This window comes from Festucalex cinctus, chromosome 2, assembly GCF_051991245.1.
Source record: "Festucalex cinctus isolate MCC-2025b chromosome 2, RoL_Fcin_1.0, whole genome shotgun sequence".
NCBI lineage: Eukaryota > Metazoa > Chordata > Actinopteri > Syngnathiformes > Syngnathidae > Festucalex > Festucalex cinctus.
In genome coordinates, this window is record NC_135412.1 from 34,287,094 (window position 1) to 34,302,195 (window position 15,102).

The following is a 15,102-nucleotide window of genomic DNA, read 5'->3' on the forward strand; positions in this document are numbered from 1 at the left end:
AATAAAATAAAAAATCCCTTGATTTTTTTTCTGTCCCATTATTTTATCGAATTTTAATATCATTAACGTGAATAAGAGGATTGATTTCGTATGCAAATATATATATATATTTTTTTTTATTGAAAAAAAGTATTGAATTCAACACACGCAAAGTCACACAAACAGCCCCTCAACAGCCCTTTCTAAGGGATTAAAATTGGGGCAATGTAAAATGCCAACAAAGTGCATATGAAATGTAAACTCAGAGACTCAGCTTATAGTGCAGCAAACTATTTTTAAAGTTTGTTTTAAACTTAGCAGCAATATACTGGTCTTTATTTACCAGCTCAACCCAGTTTCTGTTTTTTTCTGATTAGAAAAATAACTCAAATGGCTAACAGCATCCTAGTTTGCTTTGAGCCAGTTACTCAAACAGACAAGCCTGTTAACATTTTCAGACAACAGGGAAGCTCGCCTTCATATTGCGATCATATTGCGCTCGCCATATGTGGTCAGTGAGACAACTTTGGATTCGATGTCCCATATACTAGCTACCTGCCTGAAGTGCTCTGCGACAGTATCGGCGAAATGCCGGTCCTCGGTCTTCATAACAATCAAAGCATGGGAGCGAAGCACCCAGTCAGTGTCAAAATAATGGGAAGTTACCCCGAGGTAGTTGTGGTGACTGAGGGACGTCCAGTAATCGCCGGTAAGCGCGACGGCTTTCGTTTTCTCCAAGGACTCCTTTACCGTAGCTTTCTCCGTTTCCTGCAGGCAATTCGTACGTGTAGTCGTTGGATGCAATGCGAAGTATTTCGGCCAGCCCTTCGTCCTTCACGATACTAATAGGTCTACACGCCGTGGCCACCCACTTAGCTATGGATTCGGTGAGTCTCTTCTTAGTTGATTCATTCATTGGTTTCTGTCGGAAATTATCCACGGTGCCTGGGTTTGACGAGGGGTCGGAGAATCGGCATCAACGGTGTGCTTGGCCATCAAATGGTATTTTAAGCTGGACGTCTGCGATGGTAGTTCAGTTCGCGATGGCAATACATACAAATTACTTTGCTCTTGTCAATGCCACCATTAGGTAATTTTTTAAAAGTAAACTTGCCGTTCAAAATTGAATTTATATCCTTTTTACGGCTCGCTATGATGCTTCTCGTTCCCCGTTATTGTTTTTTTTTTTTTTTTCTCCTCCTAACCAGCAACGTCAACGTAGACGAACTTTTCATCCATTACCGTGATTGGTCAAAACAAAAGTTTGGTAGACCACGAACAGGTTGTCATATATATATATATATATATATATATATATATATATATATATATATATATATATATATATATATATATATATATATATATATATATATATAAATAAATGATTATCATTTAAGAATTATGATGATTTTAGAATAATGTGTTCTATGCATGCCCATCAGTCTAAACACGTAAATATGATAAATATTGTGTTTTTTGGAATATGAATTAAGCAGCAAAATCGACCTAATTTTATCCATCTGGCTATTTTGCCACTTGCTGTTGACTGAAAATGACATCACTGTTGCTCAGGTAATGACCAATCTCAGTTTGTGAATGTCACATGGCCAAACTCAGAAAACAAGTGAGCCATAATTGGTCATTACTGAGCCCTGCGCAAATGTGATGTCATTTTCAGTCGACAGCAGGTGTCAAAATGGCCATCCCCTGAGATGGCTAAAAACAGGTGGATTCCACAAACACTATATTATTCAGAATATCATGTTTAAGTGTGGGGCTGCATTAAGCATTTTTATTTTGGGTTGACATTCCCCTTCAAGTCATGTGTGGATGAGTTTCAATTCCTTCTTTTTCTCCTAGGATCAATTAAAGAACAGTAGCAACTGAGCAGCATTACACTTAAAAGAGAATAAAAGTATAAAATAAATGTATAGACAATATAAAACTATACAATATAAAATACACAATATCAAGGTGACTCAATGATTAGGATAAAGTGCCAAGAATGGAAGAACTTTGGTTGACGAACTTTGAGAAACAGTAACCTTAAGTCCATTAAACTCATTTTGAATGAACACAGAAATTGTCCAACATCCATGAAGTCATGTGCAAAATATTTCCAAGAGTGGAGCTGTTGTCTTAGACACACTTCATATTTTGTTTCATTTCCCTTTATAGTCAAATAGGAGAGTAAATAAAATAATCACAGTCTAATTCTGGTAATGCAAGTTAAATTTAGACAAGCTCTGACAATTAATGAAGGAGCAGGAAGAGACAAAACAAACCTGCCTTTTCACATTCTTCCGATTCTAGTTACAGCACAAGAAGAAGGAAAGTATGTTAGGAGAATTCCGGTTTTACAAAGCTCTTACTGGAAGTTATGTGATATTTCTTCCTTATTGGCACAGTCTGCTCTCTAAAAAGAGAATTGTTTACCAACTTTAAAATAAAAGCACTTGAAATGGTAACACACAATTGAATTAAGTTAGCCTATAGTGAATATGTTAAGTTTAATTTTAATCCAAAGTGAATATATTAAGTTTAATGTTCATTAAAATTAATTCTCGTTTTAGTGTAGAAAGATGTGACAGCAAGAGAAAATTGGCACATTGTATTTAAAGTGAACTTGTTTACCTGGGACATATGATAAATATGTAAATAAAATAATTACAGTTGCATACTAGCTCTGAGCAGCTATCAGCAAATTTGCTCAAAAATATTTTGGAGGATAGTGACTGGGACTGTTGCAACTTGAGAAGATGGAAGATTGCTCATGTGATGCTGGTCATGAGCACACACAAATGCACGCATACACACGCACAGTCGCACACATGCGCACGCCGACAAGATAAGACATGCATGGGTGGGGACCAGTGTGGTCACACACTCACCACGCTCTAGCTGAAATTCACACTCCAGATGCTGTCGGGTCTCCATCAACCATCTTCCAACAGATTAGACATGGCGACACATCGCTCTTCGGGCCACTGGTCGTAGATTCACAAGCTGACCAATCGCAACTGGAGAGGAGCCACATAAGCAACCCCTGAAGACCTCCACACAAATATAACCTGCAACCCTTTGCCCTCCAGTTCCCTCCACCCGACGCTTTCGCCAAATTTCATTTTGAAGCTCACCAAACACAGGCAAATAGGTACTAAAAGTGATCTTGCAGAGCCCCTTCAAGGTAGAACAATTTTGCAAAATAGCACCTCTGTTGCTATTGAAATAACTGTAAGAAACAGAACAAGTAAAAGACAAGTTTGACATTTGCAAACTGCTTTAAATAAATAACTTTTGTAAATGTCCAAATGCTTCCCACGGGCTCACCACCGGTGGGAGGGGCCAGTGTAGGCTGGGTGGCAGCCCAGCATCATGTGGCATCATGTCTTATCTATTCAGGGGTGCTGGAGAGGTAAGTCCGTCAGGAAGTCGAATCTCGGATTCAGGAGGAGCAGTGTGTTTGTCGTCTTGGCCGTGGAACAGTGGACCAGCTCTACACCCTCCGCAGGATCCTCGAGGGTGCGTGGGAGTTCGCTCAACCAGTCCACATGTGTTTTGTGGATTTGGAGAAGGCGTTCGACCGTGTTCCTCGGGGGAGCCTGTGGGGGGTGCTTCGGGAGTACGGGGTACCGGGCCCCCTGATACGGGCTGTTCGGTCCCTGTTCGACCGTTGCCAGAGTCTGGTCCGCATTGCCGGCAGTAAGTCGGATTAATTTCCAGTGAGGGTTGGACTCCGCCAAGGTTGCCCTTTGTCACCGATTCTGTTCATAATTTTTATGGACAGAATTTCTAGGCGCAGCCGAGGCGTTGAGGGGTTCCGGTTTGGTGGCCTCAGTATTGCATCTCTGCTTTTTGCAGATGATGTGGTGCTGTTGGCTTCATCAAGCCGGGATCTCCAACTCTCACTGGAGCGGTTCGCAGCCGAGTGTGAAGCGGTTGGGATGAAGATCAGCACCTCCAAATCCGAGACCATGGTCCTCAGTCGGAAAAGGGTGGCGTGTCATCTCCGGGTCGGTGATGAGATCCAGCCCCAAGTGGAGGAGTTCAAGTATCTTGGGATCTTGTTCACGAGTGAGGGTAGGATGGAGCGGGAGATCGACAGGCGGATCGGTGCAGCGTCTGCAGTGATGCGGACTCTGTATCGGTCCGTCGTGGTAAAGAAAGAGCTGAGCCAAAAGGCGAAGCTCTCGATTTACCAATCGATCTACGTTCTAACCCTCACCTATGGTCACAAGCTGTGGGTCGTGACCGAAAGAACAAGATCCCGGATACAAGCGGCCGAAATGAGTTTCCTCCGCAGGGTGTCCGGGCTCTCCCTTAGAGATAGGGTGAGAAGCTCGGTCATCCGGGAGGGACTCAGAGTCGAGCCGCTGCTCCTCCGCGTTGAGAGGAGCGAGCTGAGGTGGCTCGGGCATCTGGTTCGGATGCCTCCTGGACGCCTCCCTGGGGAGGTGTTCCGGGCATGTCACACCGGCTCATGTCATGTTTGTTAAAGAGGCTGTCTGCCAGGTTCACTCAGGAAAATGCACTTTTTAAATACAGGATTTCAACAAACAAACGATTTTTCAATTGATACATATGGGCTTTTCATAACATATGGGGGTGATTTTGTCCAAAACCCCCACACCCCCAGCCTGTATTTTGCCATTTTGTGTTTGTTTTGTAAACAGCGGGATGTTTCTGTGGAAAGAGAGTGTTTGCACCCTTCCAGCCATTCGCAGAGCGGGAGGTGGCGTGTCGCAAACGGGCCGGGTGAACGTGCCAGCTGCGTGACGTCACTCCCGCGGCAATTTGAAAGCGCGCACGGATTTTTTTTTCACTCACTCACTCACTCACTCACTCACTCACTCACTCACTCACTCACTCACTCACTCACTCACTCACTCACTCACAGATACTTACATGTGTGAATGGCTGGCAAAATACAGGCTGGGGGTGTGGGGGTTTAGGATAAAATCACCCCCACACGTTATGAAAAGCCCATATGTATAAATTGAGAAGTCGTTTGTTTAAATCAGTGGTGCCCAAGTCCGGTCCTCGAGAGCCCCTATCCAGCCTGTTTACCATGTCTCCCTAATTCAGCACAGCTGAATCTAATGACAGCTAATCAGCAAGCTTGGCAGAAGCCTGATAACGATCCTGATCACTAATCAGGTGTGTTAGTGTAGAGAAACGTGGAAAACAGGCTGGATAGGGGCTCTCGAGGACCGAACTGGGCACCCCTGGTTTAAATCCTGTATTAAAAAAGTGCAATTTCCTGAGTGAAATCGGCAAACAGCCCCTTTAAGTCCTTACCAATACATCATCAAAGACAGCAAACCTTTATAAACAATTGAGATTGGTCAATAATTGGTTAAAATTTTAAATAAATAAATACAAATAAATAAATAAATAAATAATTTAAAAAAGTATAGATGAGTGAAAATGGTGATTAAACTTACCAAATTTGGACGGAAAATGTCACATATCTATACATGTTTTATATGAAAATATTTACCTCTATCCCAGACTTCTTTGGCCAATGTCACTTTTTTTTTCTTTTTTTTTTTTTTGTCGAGATATTTGTGTCTTTTTGCAATATTCACCAGGTTTAAATAGGAACTAACATCACAATGCACTATAAACAATCACTAGAATTTGACTGTAGAATTTACAAGAAATAACTGGCAAAAAAGTTGCCAGCCAATTCTTGTCAAGTCTTAGTATATTAAGTTTTTTTTTTGGTTGTTTTTTTTTTTTTTTACAAGTATTTACTGTATATAAATTACAGTTATTAACCATTTGCTTTTACAGCAATCCAATGTAATCTAGTTACAACCGTTTCTTGTATTCTACATAATTCACAGTTGCCAGTAAATTACTGGAAATACATAATTCAGTATATCGTAAAATCAATCCATCCATTTTCTTACCCACTTATTCCTCAAAAGGGTTGCTGGAGCCTATCCCAGCTTGCAGACTGCCCTCATGCTCAAATATTACTCACCAATTCCCTGAATTCTTGTCCTTGCTCTGGTGACAATGCAGGGTCCGCTATTTCCTTCTTCTCCTGCAGAGAAACCCACCAAAACCTGACAATCTTTCCAGTATTTACCTGTAATCCACTTATATAAATGCCAAAAGATAGTTGTTGTAAAATTTACAGTATTTGACCACTAATTATACAAATTACTATACTTTTTCTAAACCCATAATGCATTTTGTTTTACCCATAATTCATAGATTTAAATACTGTAAAATTAAAAAACAAGATAATGCTGTAATTCTTTACTGTAGATTTTACTGAAAGTTGTTACAGTGAGTGTCAAACTACAGTTTTCCATTGAAAATTAATTTCATTCTTCTTGTCTGCCTTTCAACACAAAAGAAAAAAAGCGGAAGCGGCCTCCTGTAACAGTGAAGTGCTACTGCATTATCCATCAGCCCTTATAACCCTTCACCCACCTCACACTTCACTTTCCGTGTCTCTTTTCTCTTCCACTTGCTCCACCCACATCCCGACCTCTCTATACTATACATATAACCGCCTTTCCATTCTCCAACCTATTCAATCAAGCACATTTTTCTTTGTCATAAAGAAGTGTCATTGATGATTGCTCCTGCATCTATAAGTGACTGCCCCCAAGCCTCATCTCCATTGTACTGCTTGGTTCCCATAATTCCATTTGCATTACCATGCAAGGTTGGGGAAGTCCCTGCTAGTCTTGTTTGTGTGGGAATTTTGACTTTCACTTGTTCAAATTACAACTTCACTCTCACAGTATTACAACCTTTATCTCAATTTGGGACACATAATTGTCCAGTGTGAATCCCGCCTAGCAACAAGCAGCTGCCAAAACATCTGTCGTGACCACAAATAAGTCACGTGATTCTGTTGATACAGGTTTCAGAAACTGCATTTACAAGATGAAAGTGGGAGTAGAAAATATTGAGCAGTTTTAGTTCTGTTTTCCTGGTAGTAGCCTACATGCCTAGTGGTTGGATCTATACCATTTTTCCCCTCATGACACCACTCCATATTCGTACTGTATTCGTATTTATTTTATCGCTCACTCCTGAGTTGAACACGTCTTCCTGCCATCCGTGTTCCTCCCTGATCCTCCTTCATGTTCTCCTGTTTTTCTTCCACAAGAAGCCGACATCTTCATCCTCCTCATTGTCAGCCCTTTAATCTCTCCCTTCTTTCACTTCCACTCTGTTCCTTATTTTGCCATCATAATCAACATCATCATCATCATCATCATCATCATTAATTCCCCCACCCCTGAATCCCCAGTGGTGAAGACGCTGCATCTGCACTATGGCAACCACTCAAACACTGTTGCCATGGCAGCCGTATCAGCTAATTGAGGCAATTACAACTAAGTAGCAGCTGTTCTACCAGTCGCCCCTTCCCCCCTGCTTGCTGGTCTCGACATCTCTTTTCCATTCCTCTCTACCACCTTTCACCTTCACATCCCGCCATCATAATCTCTTTTTTTTTTTTTTTTTTTTTACCCTCCCCTATTCTTCTGTCTCTCAATGATTGGCTTATCCTTTAACCTTCATGTGGTTTTCTTGTCACTGTATAACAATTTTGCCCATTGATTGCTCCCATCTTCTACTGTAATTATATCGATAAGTAAGAAAGAATATGGGTTCTTATAGTACAGTAGGCCTATACACAAACACACACACCCCTACACCCCCACACGCCCCCCCCCCCCCCACACACACACACACATATGTAATTTATGTAAATGATGTAAATGTGTACAGGACGTGAGCAGATCTTAGCAGAGTTTGGGGCAGTGTATGGATTGGGAATGCAACGGCGGAGCGTATTCAACTTGAACACTCTCAAGGTTGGTTTCACATCTTTGCGTATAGTCAAGCCCTCAAAACGCCGTCACCATAATCGAAAGACACTTCTGATATAATATTTTGAAGTTTTTACCCGCAAGTGTCCTTGTTTAAATAAGCCCTTATTCTCATGCTGCAACTATTGTTAATACAGTTTTAGAAAACAAAGCTATTTTTTCTTGTAATTGCATTCATAATTATTTAATGATAGCAAAGTATGATTACAGGCAACATCAACTTGAAGTGTTTTTCTCCTTTTTGTTTTTTTACAGGTCAACTATGATCACAATGTTATGATGATAAAATGTGTCATTAAGAGATGTGTTTTGAGCTAAGACCATTTTTTTATTGCACACATTTATAACTGTGGTCAGCTAAATAGGTCATGAAGTTTACTTGTGCAGCACAAGAATTTTCTTTTGAATATTGTTAACTGACTAAATCTTGTACTGAGATGAGACCGTTTACTAATTTGTTTACACAAAAGCTCCCAACCTACATTCTGGGACTAGTTCATACAAACATGAATAAAAACCAGAATGGGAAAGTCTTGTGAACTCTGTTTCATTGACATTTTGACAATGTGTGTAAACATTACAGAGTGGGATCTTCCTCCATGCGTCATATTGGCCAGACATATCTGACATCTGATGTATGACCTATGACGAGTTGTAGTTTCTCAAAATAAATGTAGGAGGCTGTTGGTGGTTCCCCTTAATCTCCTTCACTCAAGATGTGCTTCAGTTTTTTCCCCTCGGTCACAAGAGACCACAAGCAGCGACGTTACGGGAAATGAGCGGTAGGGGGTTTTCACCTCCACACAGATGCTCAGGCAAATTAAAAATGTGTACGTTCAAATGAACGTGTGCGCACAAATACACACACACACACACACACGGAATGAGAATTCCCTGGTGTGACAGTTGTGTTTCGAGTGATTCATTGCGATGGCTGAGGGGGCTACTGGGTCCTAGAATGAGAACAACATCTCTGACACATAAAGATGTTTTTTGTTCTAAGGCTGTTTGCTTATGCAAATGTTCAGGTTTATTAAAATAAGCACTGAGTCTGAAGGGTTTTTACAACTGACAATCAACATTTTAGCATCCGTGTTAGCAGCACATTACCAATAAACAACCTCAACAGCAACATTTGCCCGTTTTAATTCAGTAAAATAAAAAACAATGCAAGCACACTCGAGCCTTTGCACCATGTTTACATAAGCATAAGTTCACCAGGTTTACATAAGCAATGCTCTATTTCTTGAAAGTGATTTTTAATATTAACATCTGCCGGCGTTCTGCTGTGACTGATTTCTTCTGTTCAAGTACAAATAACAAGAACAGATAAAGTCGCAGCCAATGTAATTTGCATTTCCCTTGCTTTAATGATATTTCTCTTTCTGGTTTACCCTGATTTGTATGTATTCTCACATGAAAATGCAACACACCAAACGATATCCATTTGCGAGTGGCTATTAATAAAAAAATAAAAAAATAACACACGGCGGTTCATAAACAGTCAATCTTAACATATATAAGGTTAAAAAAGGAATTATATTGTACAAGACTACCACAATTGACAATGCTTATTAAAATTATTAGCTCACATGTCAAAGATTAGGCCATGCAGCATTGTGAAAGTGATTTTTGGTTATTGCCCCAAGCAAGCTTGCTTGGTAACAGCCAATCAGGGTGATCAATTGTCACAACGTTCAGATCAACAGTCAACAGTCAACATATCAACATTTTAATCCGCCGAAAATGCCCCAAGACGTTCTCCAACAGCTCTGACGTTACGACGGTGATTTTATACAGTATCACTACATATGCATGATATATAGAGTTCAGTGCATATCAAGTGCCTGGACACTTCCTTACTTCCAATGTCAGATCGGTGTGTCAAGGCCTTACTGGGCTCAATCAACACCAACCTAATCAGCAATTCACCTTCTCACCCTGCCGCCCATTTTAGAACCCAGGTCAGAGCACTCCAGGATAAATGCCAGATTCACAAAGTGATGCGCTCATCCAATGAGAGGCGAAAAAAAGCCAAATTGTGTTTATCGCAGTGTTTAACCTGAAGATTGCACCACACAGATGTTTTTTTTTGCCCCAAATCCAAGCTTTCAACAAACATGTCCTAAAATGTCATTACCATGAAATGTAGACAGCATTAGTAGACACCTGTTTATATAGTTTATCATCTTACAAAAGGTTGATTTAGGGTTGAGTTGCATTTTAAGCAACAATCCAATTTTTATGTTTGGGCAAGGGGTGCAAGTTCAGGTTTGATCGCTCAGCAAGCTTGACAGTTAACTTTTCTGTCTGATGTTCTAGTTTTTTGTTGTCCTGCTAAAACAACAAATCTAATTGTCAAAAATCGACAAAGCAATAAATAGCTGGCACACATTTGAATAAATAATCAAATTCAAGATTTATCACAGTGGTGTATATCTGCGACTAATTTAAATGCATCATTGTGATGAGAGTGGCTGGTGCTAAGGTGCTAAGAAGTGGACATTGATGTCAAAGTAACAAATTATATACATTAAAAAAAAATGAAAGAAGTACCAAACAAACAAACAGATAACTGGGTGTGGCAGTGGCTGAGCTCTCAACATGTTGATGTTGAAAAAAGACAAACAAAGAGGAACTCAGTTCAAACATAAAGCGCTGGGAGAACCCAGGAAAAGGTTTCTCAAAAATACTAAAGTAATGAACAAAAAAATCACTAATGAACACAACAAAGAATGATCAAAAACTTGGACCGGTAACAATGAAAAAATGAAAAAACTCAGGACAAATATAAGCAAGGAGGAGTATGCTACTATTACAGAAGATGTAATGAGACGTTCCGGTGAGCAGTGGAAGTCAGACCAGAACTGAAATACAGAGGGTGATGTCTGAATGTGATGTCTGCGCAAGAAGCTCAGCACACCTGACCACACCCAGCCCTCACAACAAAACAAAGACAGAGGCAAAAATCGGAAACAGAACCTCAACAATTTCAAAATAAGAGGGAGCATCAAAATGATTCACAACACATCAATTTAGAAATCTTTATTTTCCACAAACCTCATTGTGCACAGTGCTGGTTCAGCATAAATTATGGGCAGGGAAGCACTTGCTTATTCAGGGATTCCCCAACACTCTGTCTATTCAAAAGAACAAGAGAGTAAATATGCAAAGTATGACAAGAATGCAGGTCAACACTGTTTGCATGCATGCACCATGGACTCTTTGAGGGCCAATTAACAGGGGAGTGCGTATGTGCCACATTTGGCATGGTATTAATTAGTGCTGTCAAAGTGTTAACTAATTAATTAATCAATCACAAAAAAAATATCGTATTAATCATGTATTAGCACAGATGAATCGGAATATTAATTTTGACCACATGTTATCCTTTATCTTGACAGTGGATGGTTACGTTAAAGGTAGCACAGGTTGTGTTTGAGCAATAAACATAACTACATGCATTAAAGTTAAATTTTTCATAAACGTTTGCATATGACATTGAGAATATTTGTTCATGTGTAACACTGTTTTTCTTAATCATCAGCAATTAAACGGCATCTTTTCCGGGTTGGGGTCATTGGGGTCATTTTTTTCCCATTTGAAATTATGCAAGTAATTAACTGATTAGAAAAAGAGGAGGATGAGCATGTGCAGTGGATACAAATTTTTGAAGATGTCTTCATCACATTAAGTGTCGAAAAAGATAACATAACAGGTGCTCTTCAAATTTCACGGGCAAAAAATGTTGATTAAAAAGCCTTTTTAATTACCGGTAAGTGATTAATCGTGATTAATCAAAATTCTAAGACACAATTAATCTGATTTAAGAAAAAAATAATAAGCGTTTGACAGCTCTAATATTAATGCTAGTGGGTGAAAAATACTTGACCATGCCAATCAATTGGATGGTGAAATGAGGGCCTTGAGCCATAGTAAAGCTCTGAGAAGCTCAGAAAGAGAAACTGTCAACAGGAAGTTTCCTCAAAGGAGTGCCCTCAGACACAGTCATGTAGTCAAAGTCAGGATTACATCTTGTATACGCAAATGCAAGCCTGACAACCCTCATTGCCCGATGACAAGCGAATGAGGAGGCAATGCGGCATTGACTGTTAGCGTGTTGGCTCTCCTTTAATGTTTAAAGATGCCCTAAGAGGGAGAAACAGCGGGAGACTTTTGAGTGATCGAGATTGATGCAGGTGGAAATTGCAGTCGGAGTGCATGCGCATGTTCTCGGGGCAAGAGCGGCAGGTGGTGTTTGTGAATGCTCGTGTGTTCGAAAGTGAAACGAAGGCAAACGATGGCAGTGTGCGCAAGTGGCTCATGTTCAGTTGTGGCCTTATCTACCTTGCACAGATGTTGTCCTCCGTCTGTTTCTCACCCTATGTACGTCCGCACGAGCGTATGCATGCGTCTGTGCGTGAGTGTGTGCGAGTGAGGCTTATCTCTTTGGCCACTCAGCTGGAAAGCGCGCTATCACATGTACAACACAATGAAGAAGGAAGAGCAAACTGCTGGCTGCCAGTGGCAATCTGCTGCCGCTGCTGCTTTACGCCGGAATGATCTGAATTCAGTGAGATGTTACGGCCAAAGACCTCCACCGAATACGATAACACGGCTTACTGCGGAAATTTGCTGAAACAGGGAGGAGTCACAGTTGTCAGGAATTGCTTTACTCAGCAGTAGTAAACAGTTACTTTTTGCCATTACTCAAGTATGAGTTGCATAACACAACAGGATATGGATGGAGAAAACACACAATGGCCGCAACTGTTTTATTAATGACTTGTTCCAAAGCATTATTATGTGATAAAAATGTTGGTTTTTAAAATCCCAATTTGTGTTCAAACCCTAACATTTTGAATAGTGTAAGCAATGGGCCAGAATTCAGCAATCTACATTATATCAGTAATATTGCTCAAATGAATTCTCTTGGCCATGTCATACATTTGCATTGCCGCTACTTTTGTAGGGCTCAAGTTACCATCATTGCTGTAGTTTAATTAATTAAATTGACTTATGTAGCTACAAGTCATGGCTACAAGGCCCCACAGTTCATAGGAACATTTTCAGAAATAGGCAGAAAACTAAACTTAACTTGGTGGTTTAATTTTCACACTTGATTCTTCGAGAGGCACTCAAAAGACCCAACAGAGGTGAGCATTCCATCACCATTGATGGAGGTCCATCAATCCGTCAATTTCAGACGCCCATATATTCGTGGTAAGAACTCATCTTCTGCTAAAAAGCAAGCAGAAGAAGAAGAAGAAGGAACATTCATAAAAATGCAGCGTCATGCAGTGGTAAAGTGGTCATCTCCCAACCGTGAGGTTGTGGGTTCGATCCTCAGCCCTTGTGACCATGTTGAAGTGTCCTTGAGCAAGACACTGAACCCAGTGCTCCCAGTGGACCTGGTAGCGCCCTGCATGGCAGCAGCTGACCACTGGTGTATGAATGGGTGAATGTGAATGTGTAAAGCCCTTTGGGCACCATATTGTATAGATAAGGTACTATATAAAAGGAGTCCATTTACTCAGTATGTTTTCATATAAAACATTTCTTAAATAAAAATGATTACTAAACCCCTGTTCTGTTAGGCTGGAATTGTGTATGTTCAGTTCATTTTAGTATATTGTTTAAACTTCTTCTGTGGGGGGTTGTCACAAGATGCTGTGACAACCTGATCATTCACTCTTGTTTTGTCAGGATGAGATTCAAGTACTGGATCTCAGAACTGTGAGACAGATGTGCTGACCGCCCATTGTGCTGCCCCTATGTAGCGCTCGTTTCCTGAAAGTATATCTGTCCGTCCATCCGTCCGTCCGTCCGTCCGTCCATCCATCCATCCATCCATCCATCCATCCATCCATCCATCCATCCATCCCATCCATCCATCCATCCATCTTCTTAACTGCTTATTCTCACACGGTCGCGGGAAGTATATTTATGATGCTAAAATATATATTTAGTTAGAAAATAAATAGTAGAGCGCATAAATACTGACTGATTAAAATGCAAATTTACATACATACATACATACATACATACATTCATACATTACAAACCCAATATCTTCAGTGCTTGTAACTTGCTATTAAGCTCTTGTGTGTTCTTTGGGAGCCAAGAAAAGGAAATGAGAGTGGTGACCATTGGCATGACCATTATCGTGAATGTGTGCCATCCAACAGTATCCTGCTTCCAGCTGGACTGTGTCACCCATACACTGACACGTACCCTCACGCACGTACACGCACACACACACACACACACACATTATCCAAGCTGCCTTCACCTCGCTAAATATAGACGTGCCCTATTAGGCTGCCTGAGTGAGTTAAAAATAGCTCTACTCTATGCTTTCACACTGGGACCCCCACCCCGCTCATACGGACACACACGCCTAACACTCACTGTAGATTTTAGCACCCTTCATTCTGTGCTTATCCAACCCCCTCTCAGGTATGACAGCAGGAGTTAAAAGGTTAAAATCAGTTTCACGCTACATTTGGCAGACGAGTGCACCTGCTCTGAAATGACATGAAAGGATTGGTCACACAGGTGTGTATGTATTCACAAAGCACTGAGGACACGTCATCTCAAGGAACATTTTCTCTACTAGTGCATTTGAATAGTTGACAGACTTGAAGAGTCAAATGCTTTAATTGTCATATTTTGTGTCATCATTTTCTCCATTATGGCTTTTATTTCAGGGATGGATCATTGTTTACACTGCCTTTTGTTCTGAATTTAATGTTAAGCTTTAGCCTGAAGTATTTCATTAATTAGTCTCTAACATTGGTGGAGCATCCAGAGCACAAGCATCAATACTAATATTATGAGTAGGAATGCACCATATTTATCGAACCAATAAAATGGGACACGATGATGTCATTTTTGATCGGCCCGATAGGTATATTTTATCCAATAAAAAGGTCTTATAGATTTATTAAAGTCTGTAAACTCTTTGCAACGCGAGTAGCCACAGCTCACAATAGACGACCACGTCATGCTGCATATGTCATATATCGCACCCCTCGCTCTTGCAGACTGGGCCGGGCAAAAAAAATAAAAAATCAGACTGGGAGGCCATGCCTCGCGAAGCCCACACTCGTAGCAAACTAGCATGTAGCAATCAACATGTCCTCACCAGTGTGGTCGTTTTTCTTCATGGCATAAGATTAAAACATGTTTAGCCAGGATTCTGAGAGGGGAAAAGAAGGCTTCTGATTACCTGAAAATCCGTTATTGTGGCGAACGT

The 15,102-nt window shown here is 40.6% G+C and overlaps 1 long non-coding RNA gene across 1 annotated transcript; it reads left to right on the plus strand.

Annotated features, from left to right (window-relative positions):
* Window positions 1-420: 420 nt before the first annotated feature.
* On the plus strand, window positions 421-8,269 carry LOC144013222 (uncharacterized). The gene is made up of 4 exons (XR_013282189.1): window positions 421-688; window positions 754-866; window positions 7,744-7,829; window positions 8,100-8,269. It is a non-coding gene; the product is annotated as an uncharacterized LOC144013222 (long non-coding RNA).
* The last annotated feature ends 6,833 nt before the right edge of the window (window positions 8,270-15,102 follow it).